Here is a 15,880-nt window from a genome sequence, read left to right on the forward strand (position 1 = left end):
CTTCCACTGTGGCCCCATTCTGCTCTTCCCATGCTCCTCCTTGCTATCTCAATCCCCTAAACACTCAAAGCAGAAAACTAAGGAGCTGGGCCTGACCCCTCCCTCTCCTTCATCCTCCAGAGCCAATTTCTTACGAAGTCCTTCCATTTCTTTCTTTTTTTTTGGAGGCAAGGAATACGACTTTATTTGGAAAGCCGGCTGACCAAGAAGATGGTCAGAGTCTTCGAGTCCTTCCATTTCTTTAACCTCAGTTTCTCTAAAGTCTGTTCCTTTTCCTGTTACTTTTGCCTGAGGTCTCTTTCTTATCTCTTATTTTTACCTGGCCTATTTGGACAGCAGCCTAACTAGTCTGTCTCTCACCTGCAGTCTCAACCCAGCAGCTACCCAATCCCTTACTAATAGCTTCAGGCAGATTCTTCATCCTAAACTGACAGCCACCGTCCCTGCTCAGGTCCAGGAGCCTGGTAATCTTGTGCTGGAAATCCTCCAATGGCTCCCCTCCCATGTAAATAAAGGCCAAAGGCTGTACCCTGACTCCCGGTCCGATGGGACCCCCACCTGCCACTGCTCTGATCCTCGCCCTTTCTCACTCCACCCCAGCCACACTGGCGTCCTCACTGTCTTTATCCATGCCAGGTGCTGTCTGGTCTTAGGGTCTCTGAATGTGCTGCTCCTTCTGCTTATAAATAATCCATACGGCTTATTTTTTTTTTTACTCCCTTCAGACTCCTGTTCAAATGCTTTACAAATACTCATCTATTCCTCCTATCTATCAATCACCAAGGTAGGTATTATTTGCATAGTATTTTATAGATGAACAGAGAGGCTAAGCAGTGTGCCTGAGGTCACACTGCTAATAAAAGTGATTATAAATAAAAGAGCTGAGATTCAAGCACGTGAATCCATATATCTATCCACACAGTGTTCTAACAAACTGGGTGTGGGTGTGTTTGCATTTCTCTTGCCCATGTGTCTCCTCTTCCAGAATGCAAGCCCCACAAGGAGCCAGATTTAGGTCTGCTTGGCTGGTGGCTGCATTCCCAGCATGGCAACCCCTAGGAAAGAGCCCGGCAAGAAGTCAAGCTGCAGAGTTCTCGGATTCAAAAAGGTTACGAACTTACACATAATCTTTCCAAAACAAGCAGGAATTATAATAACCTCCCAACTTTTCTCTCTCACTCAGGGAAATGTCCTGTCTTTAGGATGGTAAAGGAGGTCCCACTTGATCTAGCCTTACAGCAGCCACTGCCATGTGTGGGTGAAATAATTAAAATTAAAAATTCAATTTCTCCAGGCTCCAGATATAGAAAACAATCTAAGTAGTTACCAGTGGGGAGGGAAAAGGAGGGAGAGGCAAGAGAAGGGTAGGGAATTCAAAGGTACAAACTACTATGTATAAGACAGACAAGCTACAAGGACGTATTGTCCAGCACAGGGAATATAGCCAGTATTTTACAGTTACTATAAATGGAACATAATCTTTAAGAATTGTGAATCATTGTGTTGCACACCTGAAAATTACATAATATTGCACATCAACTCTATTTCAATTTAAGAATTATATTCTGGGTAAATACTAACTGATGTATGTAACAATCTTTCTGTGTATAGATGCTTTTTTTAATGAATGAAATAAAATGTATCTAAAAGGGAGGGAAACAGTTCAGTCTGTCAGCTGCACGAGCCACATGTCAAGTGCTGCAGAGCCAGACGCAGCCTCCGCATCAGAAGGCTTGTTCTGGCCCCTGTCTATCTTTCTAGTCTTATCCCCTGACTGACAGACCAGCCAGACTAGCCTGACCAGTACCCTGTACTCTAGCCGTACTAAACAAGAGCTGAGGGCCACTGGAATGCTCCCATCCCTCTACATTTGTAGAATGGCTCTCTGGCTCTGGTCCATCTGTTGGTGCTCCTATGTGCTCCTCATTCTGCGGGTTCAGCATGATCCCTCTGGGAGGACTTCCCTAGTCCTCATGTCCTTAAGAGTACTGGCTCTATACAGTAGTCGGCTACAATGCTACGCTTATGCTTCACTTTCTCATTACATGGTAAGCCCCTCAATGGCAGGAACAGCCTCTTATCCCTCTGTTTCCTCAGTGACCAGTGCCTGTCACACAAGTGATGAGCAACTACTGCTTGTTTCATGGGTCGCTGGGACCACAAGACATAAAGATGAATCAGATGTGGACCCAGCCCTTGAAGAATTTACAATGAAGTAGAGGGAACAAAACATACACACAAAGATGTTATAAAATAAAAAGGATTAATAATGCCTACCTGGGGGCATTATTACCCCCCTACAGGGTAAAATCACTGTAATTAGTTTGGGTTTTGATATGGTGTCCGTATTGTACTATGTACCCTAAACTTAGGACAAACAGTATTTGTGATTTAAGAGTTCACACAAAAAGAGAAAAAATGCCAATGTAAATACGTTTTATGTATTTTTATATCTACTTTTAGTATTTGAATAAGGTGAGATTACTACAGCATACCTTTCATTAGAATACCAATGGCTCAAAGATTTAAATATCAAATAATCCACAAAAATGTAAAATGAAAATGTAGTATTTATCCAATTCCAGAACAGGTAAGACTTTTCTTCAAGTGACATCAATGTCTCAAACTATAAATAAAAGACATCTACTTATGAGTTTAAGACTTCTGAGAATTAAAAATAAGCCTTTCTCAAACACACAAAACTTGGGGAAATTACATGCAACGTACATGACACATAGTAAATATACCTTACATACAAAAAATTTCTTATAAATAAAAAAGAAAAACACTGGAACAGAAAAATGACCAAGGACAATTGGAGATGAACAGAATAAGAAATCTGAATGACGTCAGACAGAATCTAACTTCACTGGTATTTCGAGAAATATAAATAAAAACAAGGTTTTATCACTATCAGTTGGCAAAGATTTAAGTCTGATGATACTGTGCTAACCAGTGGGAGGCGAAAAGGTTGTGAGCACCCCTGGAGAGAATCTAAATATGTACTCACCTTCTGGGGGCGAACAGGTAACACATGTGAAAATTTTAAACATGCTTACCCTCTGTTCTACCCATCATAGTAATTTGTCTTCAGGAAATAATAAGATAAATTCACTAAAACACATATAAAAATGTTCATCATAGTATTATTTAGAATAGCAAAACACTGTTCAGTTCAGTTCGGTCGCTCAGTCGTGTCCAACTCTTTGCGACCCCATGAATCGCAGCACGCCAGGCCTCCCTGTCCATCACCAACTCCCGGAGTTCACCCAGACTCACGTCCATTGAGTCACTGATGCCATTCAGCCATCTCATCCTCTGTCGTCCCCTTCTCCTCCTGCCCCCAATCCCTCCCAGCATCAGAGTCTTTTCCAATGAGTCAACTCTTTGCATGAGGTGGCCAAAGTACTGGAGTTTCAGCTTCAGCATCATTCCCTCCAAAGAAATCCCAGGGCTGATCTCCTTCAGAATGGACTGGTTGGATCTCCTCGCAGTCCAAGGGACTCTCAAGAGTCTTCTCCAACACCACAGTTCAAAGCATCAATTCTTCGGCACTCAGCCTTCTTCACAGTCCAACTCTCACATCCATACATGACCACAGGAAAAACCATAGCCTTGACCAGACGGACCTTTGTTGGCAAAGTCACGTCTCTGCTTTTGAATATGCTATCTAGGTTGGTCATAACTTTCCTTCCAAGGAGTAAGCGTCTTTTAATTTCATGGCTGCAGTCACCATCTGCAGTGATTTTGGAGCCCCAAAAAATGAAGTCTGACACTGTTTCCACTGTTTCCCCATCTATTTCCCATGAAGTGATAGTGCCAAAAGTGCCTTTCGGGGGTGGGCTACATTAAACACGGCGCATGTATGCAATGGACTACGATGTGACTATTAAACGTGCTGACACACAGAGGGAAAGAGAAAAGAGAGGACATTTCAAAAGAGAAATGCACTGTAAGGATGCACCACAGCAAACATAGGAAATGTTATTTAATCTGGTGTTTGTCTTAGGACTTTTTTTTTTTCAAATATGTGATGACCATGAGGATAAAAAGACATTTTTGTAAGTTACAAAATTTGTGTTTAAAGACAGAAAATAGGACAGCTTATAAATTGCTGAAATAATTATGTTTATTTAGGACAATATTTATTTAGTATTACCCAGGATACAACAATATGGTAATGTGATCTTCAAATGTAAACTCCAGTTGTATTTGCAGCTAAGAATCTTGGCACCACAGTTTAGAAAGGCAAACTCAGCAATCTTACATAAAATTGTCATGATTTTAAAAGGCTTAAGCTGTGTGAGACCTATCACCAAAGAGATGCATTAACTTGCACGATTTCAGCTGAGGGGCCCCACTCAGCTGAACATTTCTTAACAGAATGAGGTACACTAGGTCCTGAGTCAAACTCTTTCTCAATCAGTCTCTCTGACAGTCCTACACGAAACAGTGAAAACAATGCCAGTCAACTGCAAAGTGAAATGGCTTCCATGGTGAAAAATGCAGGATGCAGTGATACAGATATTAGCAAATACTGAAATCACAGGCAAACAAAATTGCAGACAAATGAGACTCCAGAAGAGCTAGACCTCTGAGTAAGATGCTGACACAAGAGTGCTGCAAAACAGAACGATATGAGTAGCAAAGGATTACAAAAGGGCTTGGAAAAATCAAAAGATCATCAACAGGCAGAATTCTGTAAGGAATGACTGTGTCGGTGGGAGTGAGAGGCTGAAGTGAAGGATGCGGCGTGGCACTCAGTTGTGGGGAAAATACATCAAGACAACTTGTTCATTGAGTAGAATGTATGGTAACAAGTGTTGGCAAGAATGTAGAAAAAAGAGGAACTGTGAGCATTGTTGGCGGAATGTAAATTGGTGCAGCCACTAAGGAAAACAGTATGGAGGTTCCTCAAAAAATACTGGAACTACCACATCATCCAGCAATCCCATTTCTGGGTATATTTCCATAGAGAACAAAAATACTAATTTGAAGAGATATATGCACACCTATGTTCATAGCTGGATTATCAGCAATAGCCATGATATGGAAGCAAAGTGCCCAACAGATGGATAAAACACATATGGTGTATGTACATACAGTGAAATATTACTCGGCCACAAGAAAGAATGACATCTTGTCATTTGTGACAACATGGATGGACATGGAGGGCATTCAACTTATACGTGAAATCTAAAACACAAATGAACAAACATAACAAAATACAGAGACAAACATACAGAGAGCAAACTGGTGGTTGCCAGAGGGGTAGGGAAGGGCAGGAGGAGAGAAACAGGTGAGGAAGATTAAGAGGTAAAAATTCCAGTTACGAAATAAATGAGTCACAGGGATGAAATTTACATATGCAATTCAGCCAATAATATTGTTAACAAATTTGTATGGTGACAGAAGGTAACTCGCCTTCTGTTTTTTATACATTTTTTGTAATGTACAGGGTTATCAAATGTACATACGCAGGATTCCCTATGCTGTGCACCTGGAACCAACACAGTGTCATAGGGCAATTACACTCCAATATTTTTAAATAAGGGAGGGGGGAAGAATGTACATAGTTGCATTTATGATCTACATTTTATTCTTATTTATTTTACATTTTTTATTTTATTTTTCAATAGCAAGTCCTAACCAAACCTCTTCCTTACCTCTCACCATTCACTTGCAAACTTCTGGTCCCCATTTTAAATGATCTCTTTTCTGGTCACACTTTTCCCTCCCTGCATCACCTCTGTAGCTTCCTGGATCTGCAACTCTGACTTCCTTCAAGTTTCAGTGCCACATCTGGGGCTTTCCCTATTATCACAAACTAGTTTAGTCTAAGTTTGGGCTCACAAACGTCTGACACAAACTAATACCCCTTTCCAAATTCCCCAGGTCTAAGAGGAGTATCACCATGAATTGGGGTTACCTGGTTCTCAACTTTGATTCCCAACTATCCGTATGTTGTAAGTTTATGTCGGTCATCAGGTCCTGCCAATTAGTCCACACATCTAAAATGACCACAGCAGACACCGCTAGCTCAAGACAGATCTCTATGTGGAACACCTTTCTTTGGAAACACTTCTTTGTAAAACACTACCTTCACAGTATGACCAGCAAGACTCTTCCAGAGCTTACGGGTAAACAACTTCCCTGTGTGGCATCCCTGAGACCTTTCATCCATCAAACAGTCTCATCTTTAAAAAAAAAAAAATTTTTTTATATTGGAGTATAGCTGATTAACAATGTTGTGTTAGTTTCAGGTGTAAAACAAAATAATTCATTTATACATATACATTATCTATTTTTTTTTTTCAAATTCTTTTCCCAGTTAGGGTGGTATAGAATATTGAGCAGAGTTCCTTCATCTTATTTCACCAACCTGTTCTCTTCTCGCTCCAGATAACATCTCTCTACTCTAGTGATGCGGGTTGCTCCTCTCCCACACAAGCTGTTCTCACTCTTCCCTTGGCCCTTAACTTAAGTCACTTCCTACTAACTCATATGTCCTGCTCACAATATTAGAATTTTCTCAAAGCACAGGTCAATATTTTTCTTTGCCAAGATTTGATTTGTAATACTTCTGTTTTCCCACACTCAATCTTCTCTGTATTTGTGTGTAGTCTATTTTGAATAAACACGCTGAATAAAAATGTAAAGAATATAAATACCTAAATCAACTTTTGTTTCTTCTTCCTATATATACAAGGGTTATACAGGCTATATACACAAGGGTTGGAAGAATGTAAACCATAGATTCAAAATGCAATAAATACAAGTGATAAATCAATATTAAGGTGAACAATAAAATCAACAAACTACTTAGACAAATTAATGCTCCATTTTGTAATTCTCCTAATGTGTCAAACAGAATGAACAGACCTGATACCAAGACATGATAACATTAAATGTAAGATAACACAAAGAATATGATTCTCTCCGGCCTCTCCAAGCCTAGAAAATTATTTTCATTACACAAAACAGAACACACTAAAGACTTCAATATGACATTAAACTAGGGATTTAAGTTTCTCATTTAGAGTTCTTTAATAACCTAGTGTATCTTCTAGCATGGAAGTTCCTAATTGTAAGGCATCTCTTTACTTTCCTACTAGTGCCACATGTTCTCAGAAAATGCTTCACACTGGTGTTCCTCTAACTGGGGTCTGAGGAGCCCTGCGGGTTCTGAGACAAACTCCAGAGAATGAGGGAACACCTTTTAAAGGTGTTCACGCATTACTCAAGTTTGACAAACAGGTTTTACCATCACTTTATCGCCCAATTAGCTCTATTTTTCTCAATGGAGCTACTTAGATTTAGATATTAGAGAAATCTAAAGCATGAATCGTGGTAAAAGCAGAGCAAGGCGAAAACGATGCTGACTTGTAAATGTCATGACCAGGTGGCAGGTAAGATCCGCAGGGTCCTGAGTGCAGCATCCTTCTCCCTAGCCAGGTCCCTCCCCAGTGCTGGCCAACCCGCGCCCACTACGTGTCGGAGAGGAAATCAACGCGGTCACTGGAGCGGGCGCAACTGCACGACAGCCAGCTTTCTCCCGCCAGGGGCTGGGGGGAAAGCACCTGCAGCCCAGGGTCACGGGCGCTGACGGCGGGCGCCCGGAGACTGCCGAGCGGCCCGGGCGGTGGGGAGCCACTGGCGCGGGGAAGGCCCCCGGGGCAGAGCGGCAGGTCCGCGGCCTCGCCGCCCCGTCGGGCCCGGCTCCAACGGTCCCCACTTCGGCCGCCCACCCTCCCCCTCATCCGCGCCAGAAAGGCCGCCTCACCTGCTCGGCTACGTCCGACTCGGCGGCCAGGGCTCCCGGGAGTGGGGACTCGCGGGTGGAGCGCATCACGGCCACCGCGGCGAGGCGGTGCCGGCAAAGCCGACACGACTCCCCGGTGGTGATAGCTTCCCGGGAGCTCCGCTCCTTTCCGGTAGCGGGCCCGCCACTCCTCCGCCACCCGAGTCACGTCACTGGGAGCGCCGGGAGCGCGCACGCCGAGGGGCGGGGCTTACGCCTGGGGGCGGGGCCTGTACGCGGTGACTGGCATCCACGGAACCAAGCGGAGTCTGCTGAGAGCACAGAATGTCAAAAGTGAAAGTGGCAACAAGGAAAGTAACCCGTACGGTGGCTTGGATACCGCAGATCGTAGCCCTTCGGTTTTCAGCAAGTATCAATGTGCTAATGACACATTCATCTTTCCTTTGTGCTCTTTATTATTATGGACAACAGCACTTGAAAACTTAACTGGGCACTTCTGCTCATCTGTTGACATTTTATTTTACAATTTTGCCAGTAACTATCTCTGTTTTACAGGCGGAGAAACGAAGCACAAACTCATTCAGTGACTCTCTTAATCAAGGTCCACGTAATTAGTAAGAACCAAGATTTCACTGTTGCCAGAAGTTTCATATACCAGAGCGTATTCTAGGTTAAACAGAGCGCCCTCAACACACGAAATGGTTTTGAGAAGAAATAGTGAAGTAAATGAACAACACTAATTCCTGACATTGACCCCAAGACCTGGTACTTAGGTCAAGGACCCACTATTTAGCTTTCTAGCTTGAGCCCCAACCCCCACTCCTTCCCCCAAAAAACCCAGTGCCTTGAAGTCACAGAGCTGGAGACAACCTTGAGAATCGCGGCTTTTTATTCTTTTGTCCTCTTACAAAAAAAAAAAAAGTGGTTTCCCTGCTGCCCAGACAGGAAGCCACCAGGTAGCCTAGCCACTTTGTTATTATTGTTATTGTTCAGTCGCTCAGTCGCATCCGACTTTTTGTGACCCCATGGATTGCAGCACTCCAGGCTTCCCTATTCTTCACCATCTCCTGCGGCTGCTGCTGCTGCTAAGTCCCTTCAGTCGTGTCCGACTCTGTGCCACCCCATAGACGGCAGCCCACCAGGCTCCCCCGTCCCTGGGATTCTCCAGGCAAGAACACTGGAGTGGGTTGCCATTTCCTTCACCAATGCATGAAAGTGAAAAGTGAAACTAAAGTCGCTCAGTCGTGTCCGACTCTTCTTGAAACTTGCTCAAACTCAAGCCCATTGAGTCGGTGATGTCATCCAATCACCTCATCCTCTGTCAGCCCCTTCTGCCTTCAATCTTTCCCAGCATCAGGGCCTTTTCTAATGAGTCAGCTCTTTGCATCAGGTGGCCAAAGTATTGGAGTTTCAGCCACTTTAATATATTTTTTTAAAATGAGAGTCCTAGAAACGTCTACTCATTAATTGTGTCAAGTAAAAGAAGCTTAGACAAAACTAATAGCTATATATTTTAAGCAGAATCCTTGGTCCAGCACCTGCTTAGGTTAAATCTTGTGGTAACATTTCATCCCTGGATTCAGATACTGTTCATGGAAGAAGGCTAGCAGTGACCAAGGAGGCTAGTGCTTTAGAAGTAATACTATCTTTCAGTTGTTACTCCATACTAGAATCATAAAGCCACAGAAAGTTCCAACAAAGGGGCCATAGTTACAGTCTAGACGAAACCTCCTCCTTTTTCTGTTAAGGAACCTGGAACCCCAAGAGATTAAATGTCCTGCCCAAATGCCCTGAGGCAGGGGGGGAAACAAAACCAGTTGTTCTGACTCCTACTTCAGTGCCCTTTTATGGCAATCAGTTGTTATTTTAAAAAATGACTAGTTTGGACAGATTACACATTAGAAACCTCTGTGACTTCTACCCAAGATTTGTTTTGAGAAGCTGAGGTAGCTGGTCATGAACATGCTGTGATTTTAGGGCCAGGCCCCCTCGAAATTATGTACCTTTCAAAGTCCTTACAATTTGAGATACTGGTTCTTATTACAGTAGACTCTGAAGAAGGCCTCTACTAAAAGCCAGAATAGTATCATCACATCGTCAGTACTTACTGATGGGGCTTCCCTGGTGGTTCAGTGGTTGGACTTCCAATGCAGTGGATTCAGGTTTGATCCTTGGTCAGGAAACTGAGATCCCATGTGCTGGGGGACAACTAAGACCTCATGCCACAATTAGAGAGCAGCCCATGTGCTCCAGCAAAGATTCTACAGGCTGCAACTAAAACCCAACACAGCCAAATAAGTAAATAAAATAAAATAAAAATTTTAAAAATATTTCTTGATAATTCATAAACAACAATAATCTGATAAGAGCTAGGAAGGGAAAGTATAAAGGACGAAAACATAGAACATGGTACACTAGTTTCCTAGAACTATCATAACAAGTTACCTCAACTTGGGTGGCTTAAAATGATAGAAGTGTATTCTTGCACAGTTTTGGAGGCTCACAGTCTGAAGTCAAGGTGTTGGCAGGGCCATGCTGTCTGTGAAGAGAATAGGAGATGATCCGTCCTTGCGCTTTCTTAGCTTCTGGTTGTTGCTGACAGTCTTCAGCATTTCTTGGTTTGTAGAAGCATCACTCCAATCTCTGTCTTTGTTGTCACATGAAGTTCCCCTGTGTGTCTCTCCAAATTCCTCTCTTCTTAAAAGGACAGCAATCATATTGGGTTTAGCCCCTCTCCCCTCCCCTGCCCCAACCAATCCAATATAGTCTCTTCGTTTGTTTTCTTCTTAAGTCTTTATTGGGTTTGTTACCACATTGCTTCTACCTTTTGGCTTTTTGGCCACAAAGCAATGTGGGATCTTAGCTCCCTGACCAGAAATGGAACCCGCACTCCCTGCATTGGAAGGCAAAGTCTGGACCACTGGACCACCAGGGAAGTCCCTATACTCTCTTCTCAACATGATTATATCTGCAAAGATCCAATTTCCAAATAAGGTCATGTTCATAAGTTCTGGGTTGACACGAACTTTTGGGGGACACTATTCAACCCAGTATATGAGAGAACCAGCCCTGTTTTGGTCATCTGGGATGGCTTCTTTGAGGAAATGATGTTTGAGTTCACAGCCTCAAGATGAGTAGGAATTAATGATAAGAGGGATGAAGTCTGGGCCTCTGTGAAGTAGTAGCTTCAGGCAATGGATACAGCAAAGAAGTTTTGAAGGAGGGAGAAACACAACTGTCAGGTGAGCCATGGACTTATTCTTGCTTATTTATAGGAGAAACAAAAAACTAAGTTAATAGGAGGCAACTCTTACTGAGTACTTTATGCCTGCCACAGTTCTCAGGGCATTAGAAAACGTTTCAGAGACTTTCCCGGTGGTCCAGTGGTTAAGAATCCACGTTGCAATGCAGAGGGCTTGGGTTCCACCCTTGGTAGGGGAACTAAGATCTCACATGCTGTGAGGCGCAGCCAAAAAAAGATTTAAGGGAAAAAAAAATGAATGACTTAAAAAAAAAAAAAAAACTTCAAATAGAGTGGAAATGAAATACAATATATCAAAATTCATGCAATGTAGCTAAAGCAGTACTCATGAGATATTTGTAGCTTTAAATGCTTATTTTAGTAAAGGGAAAAAGTTTGAAATCAATTATCTAAGTTTCATCTTAAGAATTTAGGATAAGAAAAGAAAATTAAAACCAACGCAAGTAGAAGAAAGGAAGAAGTTTTTTAAAATAGGTTAAAATTAGCAAAGCCACAATTTGGTTCTTTAGAAATATTGATAAACTCCTAGTGACACTGATCAGGAAAAAAAGAAAGAAAACACAAATAATCAAAATGGAGACTAGAAGAACATCCTTACAGATCCTACAAAAATTTTTTTAATAATAAGAAAACATTACAAACAACTTCATACTGAAAATTTCAATACTTTAGATGGAATGGGAAAACTTAGAAAAACACAATTTATCAAAATTGACATGAGAAAAAAATCATATGAATAGCCCTATATCTTTTATGGTTCCTAGATGGTTTCACTAGTAAATTTTATCAACTGTTTTAGAAAGAAATCATACCAGTCTTATATAAACTTTTTAAAAAAATATAAAAGAGGGAATACTTCTTAATTCACAATATAAGGTCAGAGTAACCCACACTCCAAGAGATTAAAAAAGAACAAAAGTTACATGCACATCAACATCCTTTTTTCTAACAAAATATTGGCAATTCAAACCCAGCAATATTTTTAAGAAGTAAGATAGCTTAACCAAATGAGATTTTTTCCCCCAGAAATGCAAGGCTGGTTTCATATTTTTAAATGATCTGTGTATTGACTGCATAAACACAATAGAAGAGACAATTCATATGAGTCACATGATCTCAATCAATGTAGAATAAAACCTTTGACAGAGTTTCACACTTATTCATATTTTAAACAAAAAAGCTTTAATCAACTATGAAGGGAATGATCTTCCCTTCATATCCCTCAATTTGATACCCTATCTACAAAAGAACCACAGATAACATGGTCACAAAATCTAAGTTCGTCATCACATGTTTGTATTTTGAAAGTATGAAGTGAAAGTATGAAAAGAGATGTGATGTCCGGATTACAGAAGCCATCTTGCAACCATGAGGCAACATTTGTGCAGCTAAGAAGTCAAAACTACACATGAGGAACTAGAAAGAGAGGTTTGCCTAGGTCCATCACAGCATCACTAAATCACTAAACTAATACCAGCCACTGGATGTATCTCTGACTCCTTGTTATGAGAGGACAATAAAGTCTTTTTTGTTTACATTACTTCTGGCTAGATACTTCATTACTTGCCATTAGGTCTTTAAAAATATTTGTTGACTGGTTGATTAAAAACTAGAAGGGACCACAAGAAATCATATTCCTTAACCATCTTTGGTCAGTTTAGGTTTCATGTACATTCTATAGATCAGACAGCTAAGATCTCAGAGGCAATGTGTCATATTCAAGTTCCTAAAACTGGAAAGGAGACAGGATGATTGAATATGAAGAGTACTAAACTGGGACATAGAAACCTGGATCCCAGTCCCTGCTATCCTACTAAATGAACACACAAACTTAGAAAAATTTAGTTTACTTCCTTGGTCTTCACCATCCATATGTAGCTAAACAAAGTGAGTGGAGAGATGGCTAGGTTGACCTCTAAGATCTGAGAGCCATGGTTTCTAAGAGGCAGAAGAGAAGACCAGAAACAAAGTCTTCCCCTCCTCTTTCCCTTTTCTCCCTCCTCCACCTAAAGGAGGAGGTGTTGATTACATGCACATCAATATCCTTGTTTCTAACAAGATATTGGCAATTCAAACCCAGTGATATTTTTAAAAAGTAAGATAGCTTAACCAAATGAGATTTTTTTCCCCCTTTTCCCTCCACCTTTAGATTTCTTATGAAATCTAAGGTAAGATAGAAGAACTTTTTCCTTTTTAAATTGAACTCCAGGGACTTCCCTGGCAGCCCTGTGGTTAAGACTCTGGGCCGCTAATGCAGGGAGCAGAGTTCAATTCCTGATCTAGGAACTAAGATTCCACATGCTGGCCAAAAAAAAAAAATTAAATTAAATTAAAACAAATTGCACTCCAGAGTTTTTTGTTTTTTTTTTTTAAACTGTGCTTGTAGGAATCTTGCTGAATGGATTAGGGCCAGTGAAAGCAGAGGCAGGAAGCAGATTGGCCCCCCAGGGTAAAGCAATTGGAGATTCATTCTCTGTTGACTGAAACTCCAAGAATAGCAGGGCAATTAAGGAACGTGACTGGGCCCTGCTCAGACAACATATTTCTTGTTCCAGAAGTCAGGAGACCTCCCCAACCACGCATGTGCAGAAAGGCTCCTTGGAGGCCAAAGGGGAGTCATGTCAAGGAATGTTCTGCTCAGATGCCTTTTCAGTAAAATTCAACTTGGCTAAGAGATGGATGAGCACACATAGGAGGACCCTGAGATATACCAAATTTGGACTGTGAACCAGACAATCATGATGACTGGCCAAAGGAAACCTAGAGGAAACACCCCATAAAAGTAATTCAAACCACCACAAAGCTTCGACTCAGGGACTCCCCCTCTGAGTCTGCCAGTGTGTACTTGCTTCACTACTTTCTGTCTTTGTGGAAATCCTTTTCTGTAAAACCAAAGGTTCCAGCTCTTGTCACTGACCACTGGTCTAGTGGCTAGGATCTAGTGCTTTCACCGCTGCGACCCAGCCACAATCTCTGGCTGGGAACCCAAATCCTGCTCTAAGCCATTGCAGGCTGGAGATCAAAAACCATCAGTATTTAGAACCCAAACAGGATTTCCTTTTAGTTATCTTTCTGGAAAAAAACTACAACATGGCCATAGCTTGGCATTTTATTGGCTTTGCTCTCCAAATGTTTTAACTCATCATTCCAGGGAGCCTGGGTTTCCCCAGTGGCTCAGCAGTAAAGAATCTGCCTGCAATGCAGGAGACACAGTTTCGGCCCCTGGGTGGGAGAGATCCCCTGGAGGAGGGCATGGAAACCCACTCCAGTATTCTTGCCTGGAGAACCCCATGGACAGAGCAGCCTGGCAGCCTACGGGCCATACAGTCACAAGAAGTTGGATATAACTGAAGCGACTAATACAAGTGCCAGGGAGCCTAAATTGGCAAACTGGCCCTCTTGGTAGTCTGTGGCTGTGAGGAGGAAGTTAACTGTGAGGCACTGGATATCATAGAAACAAAAGAATCAAATGGCCCTTGAAAACAATGAGTTCTATTGTTACCAAAAGCTGGGGTCTGGCTGTTCAGTGCTCAAAAGCCAGTGAACATGCCAGGTTGGTGGAAAGAAAAGTTTGCTTTATTTCAGATGCTGGCAACTGCGGGGGAGGTCAGACATCTGTCCAAAGGCCAGACACCCCTCCCCGACACACACACACCAACAAACAGGGGATAAGAAATTTTATAGACAGAGAGAGGGGGCTACATGCAGAAACGGCACAGTCAGCTCTGACAGTCATCTTGAAATTGGTCATGTGGTGGTCTGACAAGCGTCATCTTGATTGTTTTAGGTACAGTTAATCTTCAGCTGACTCACTGGAAAAGACCCTGATGCTGGGAAAGATTGAGGGCAGGAGGAGAAGGGGACGACAGAGGATGAGATGGTTGAATGGCATCATCGACTCAATGGACATGGGTTTGGGTGGACTCCGAGTTGGCGATGGACAGGGAGGCCTGGCGCGCTGCGGTTCGTGGGGTCACAAAGAGTCGAACACGATGAGCAGCTGAACTGAACTGAACTGAATCTTCAGTTCCTGGGTTGCTTTGTTTCCATTTCCTTGAAGCCAGTTCTTGGAATTACGGCAGCTTACGTCATGGCTACAGTCTGGTCATCATGAAGTTAACTTCTTCCACCTGGTAGGATTTCAGTATCTATAAGACAGGTCATAGGATATGACTCAGAATATTATCTATGGCCCTTGAAAAGGAACTAAAGGTCCTTGCTTATGCTTAATGAGTATACTATTACTATTTGGTCTTCTTTGACTGCTTTCCTTTGTTTCTGCATTTTATCCTTTCTCTGATTAAACTTACTCTTTGAGTAAAATTTTCCACAGACAAAAGGCAGGCAGAGGACACTGGGGCAAGTACTGTAGTGTCCTTCTCTGTTTCACTATTGCCCTCCCCTGGTCTTATTTGCCTTCCATGCACTCATGCACAGACTTGTTTTTGAGCAACTTGTCTAATAACCCTATATATTTATACAGCATTTGTCTTCAAGAAGATCATAGAGCTTTATAGACATGACCTCATTTATGAGCCCAGCATTCCTCAGGCAGGGAATGGGCCAGGAGAAGTCTTCTTTTATAGTGCTTTGTTATGGAGAGAAAGCACTTGAGATTCAGAAAGAGAAAGGGATCTGGTCAAAGTGGCATAAAAATTCAGGGTTTCTTTCAACCTTTTCTCATCACAGCATATGGACCTTTAAACAAACACACAAAGTATAGAGCAAATGTGATTGCTTTTGCTGCCTACAATCCATCCTTCTCTTTCTTGGTAACAGTACCTCGAATTTCCGAAGGAGAATGCCTATCTCTCGGGGCTTTCCAGGTGGTGCTAGTGGTAAAGAACCCGCCTGCC

General features: G+C 42.1%; 1 protein-coding gene across 6 annotated transcripts in view; it reads right to left on the reverse strand.

Annotated features, from left to right (window-relative positions):
• ENTPD4 (ectonucleoside triphosphate diphosphohydrolase 4) overlaps window positions 1-7,984 on the reverse strand; it is a 36,276-nt gene extending 28,292 nt beyond the window's left edge. For 5 of the 6 annotated variants that reach the window (XM_019966358.2, XM_019966356.2, XM_070794930.1 and 2 more), the window contains exon 1: window positions 7,784-7,983. The gene's annotated coding sequence lies outside the window, so the exon portion shown is untranslated. Of the gene's footprint in view, window positions 1-7,783 lie in introns of all 6 variants that reach the window. The other variant, XM_070794929.1, reaches the window with a different exon arrangement.
• Window positions 7,985-15,880: the final 7,896 nt, after the last annotated feature.

Source organism: Bos indicus, chromosome 8 (assembly GCF_029378745.1).
Source record: "Bos indicus isolate NIAB-ARS_2022 breed Sahiwal x Tharparkar chromosome 8, NIAB-ARS_B.indTharparkar_mat_pri_1.0, whole genome shotgun sequence".
NCBI lineage: Eukaryota > Metazoa > Chordata > Mammalia > Artiodactyla > Bovidae > Bos > Bos indicus.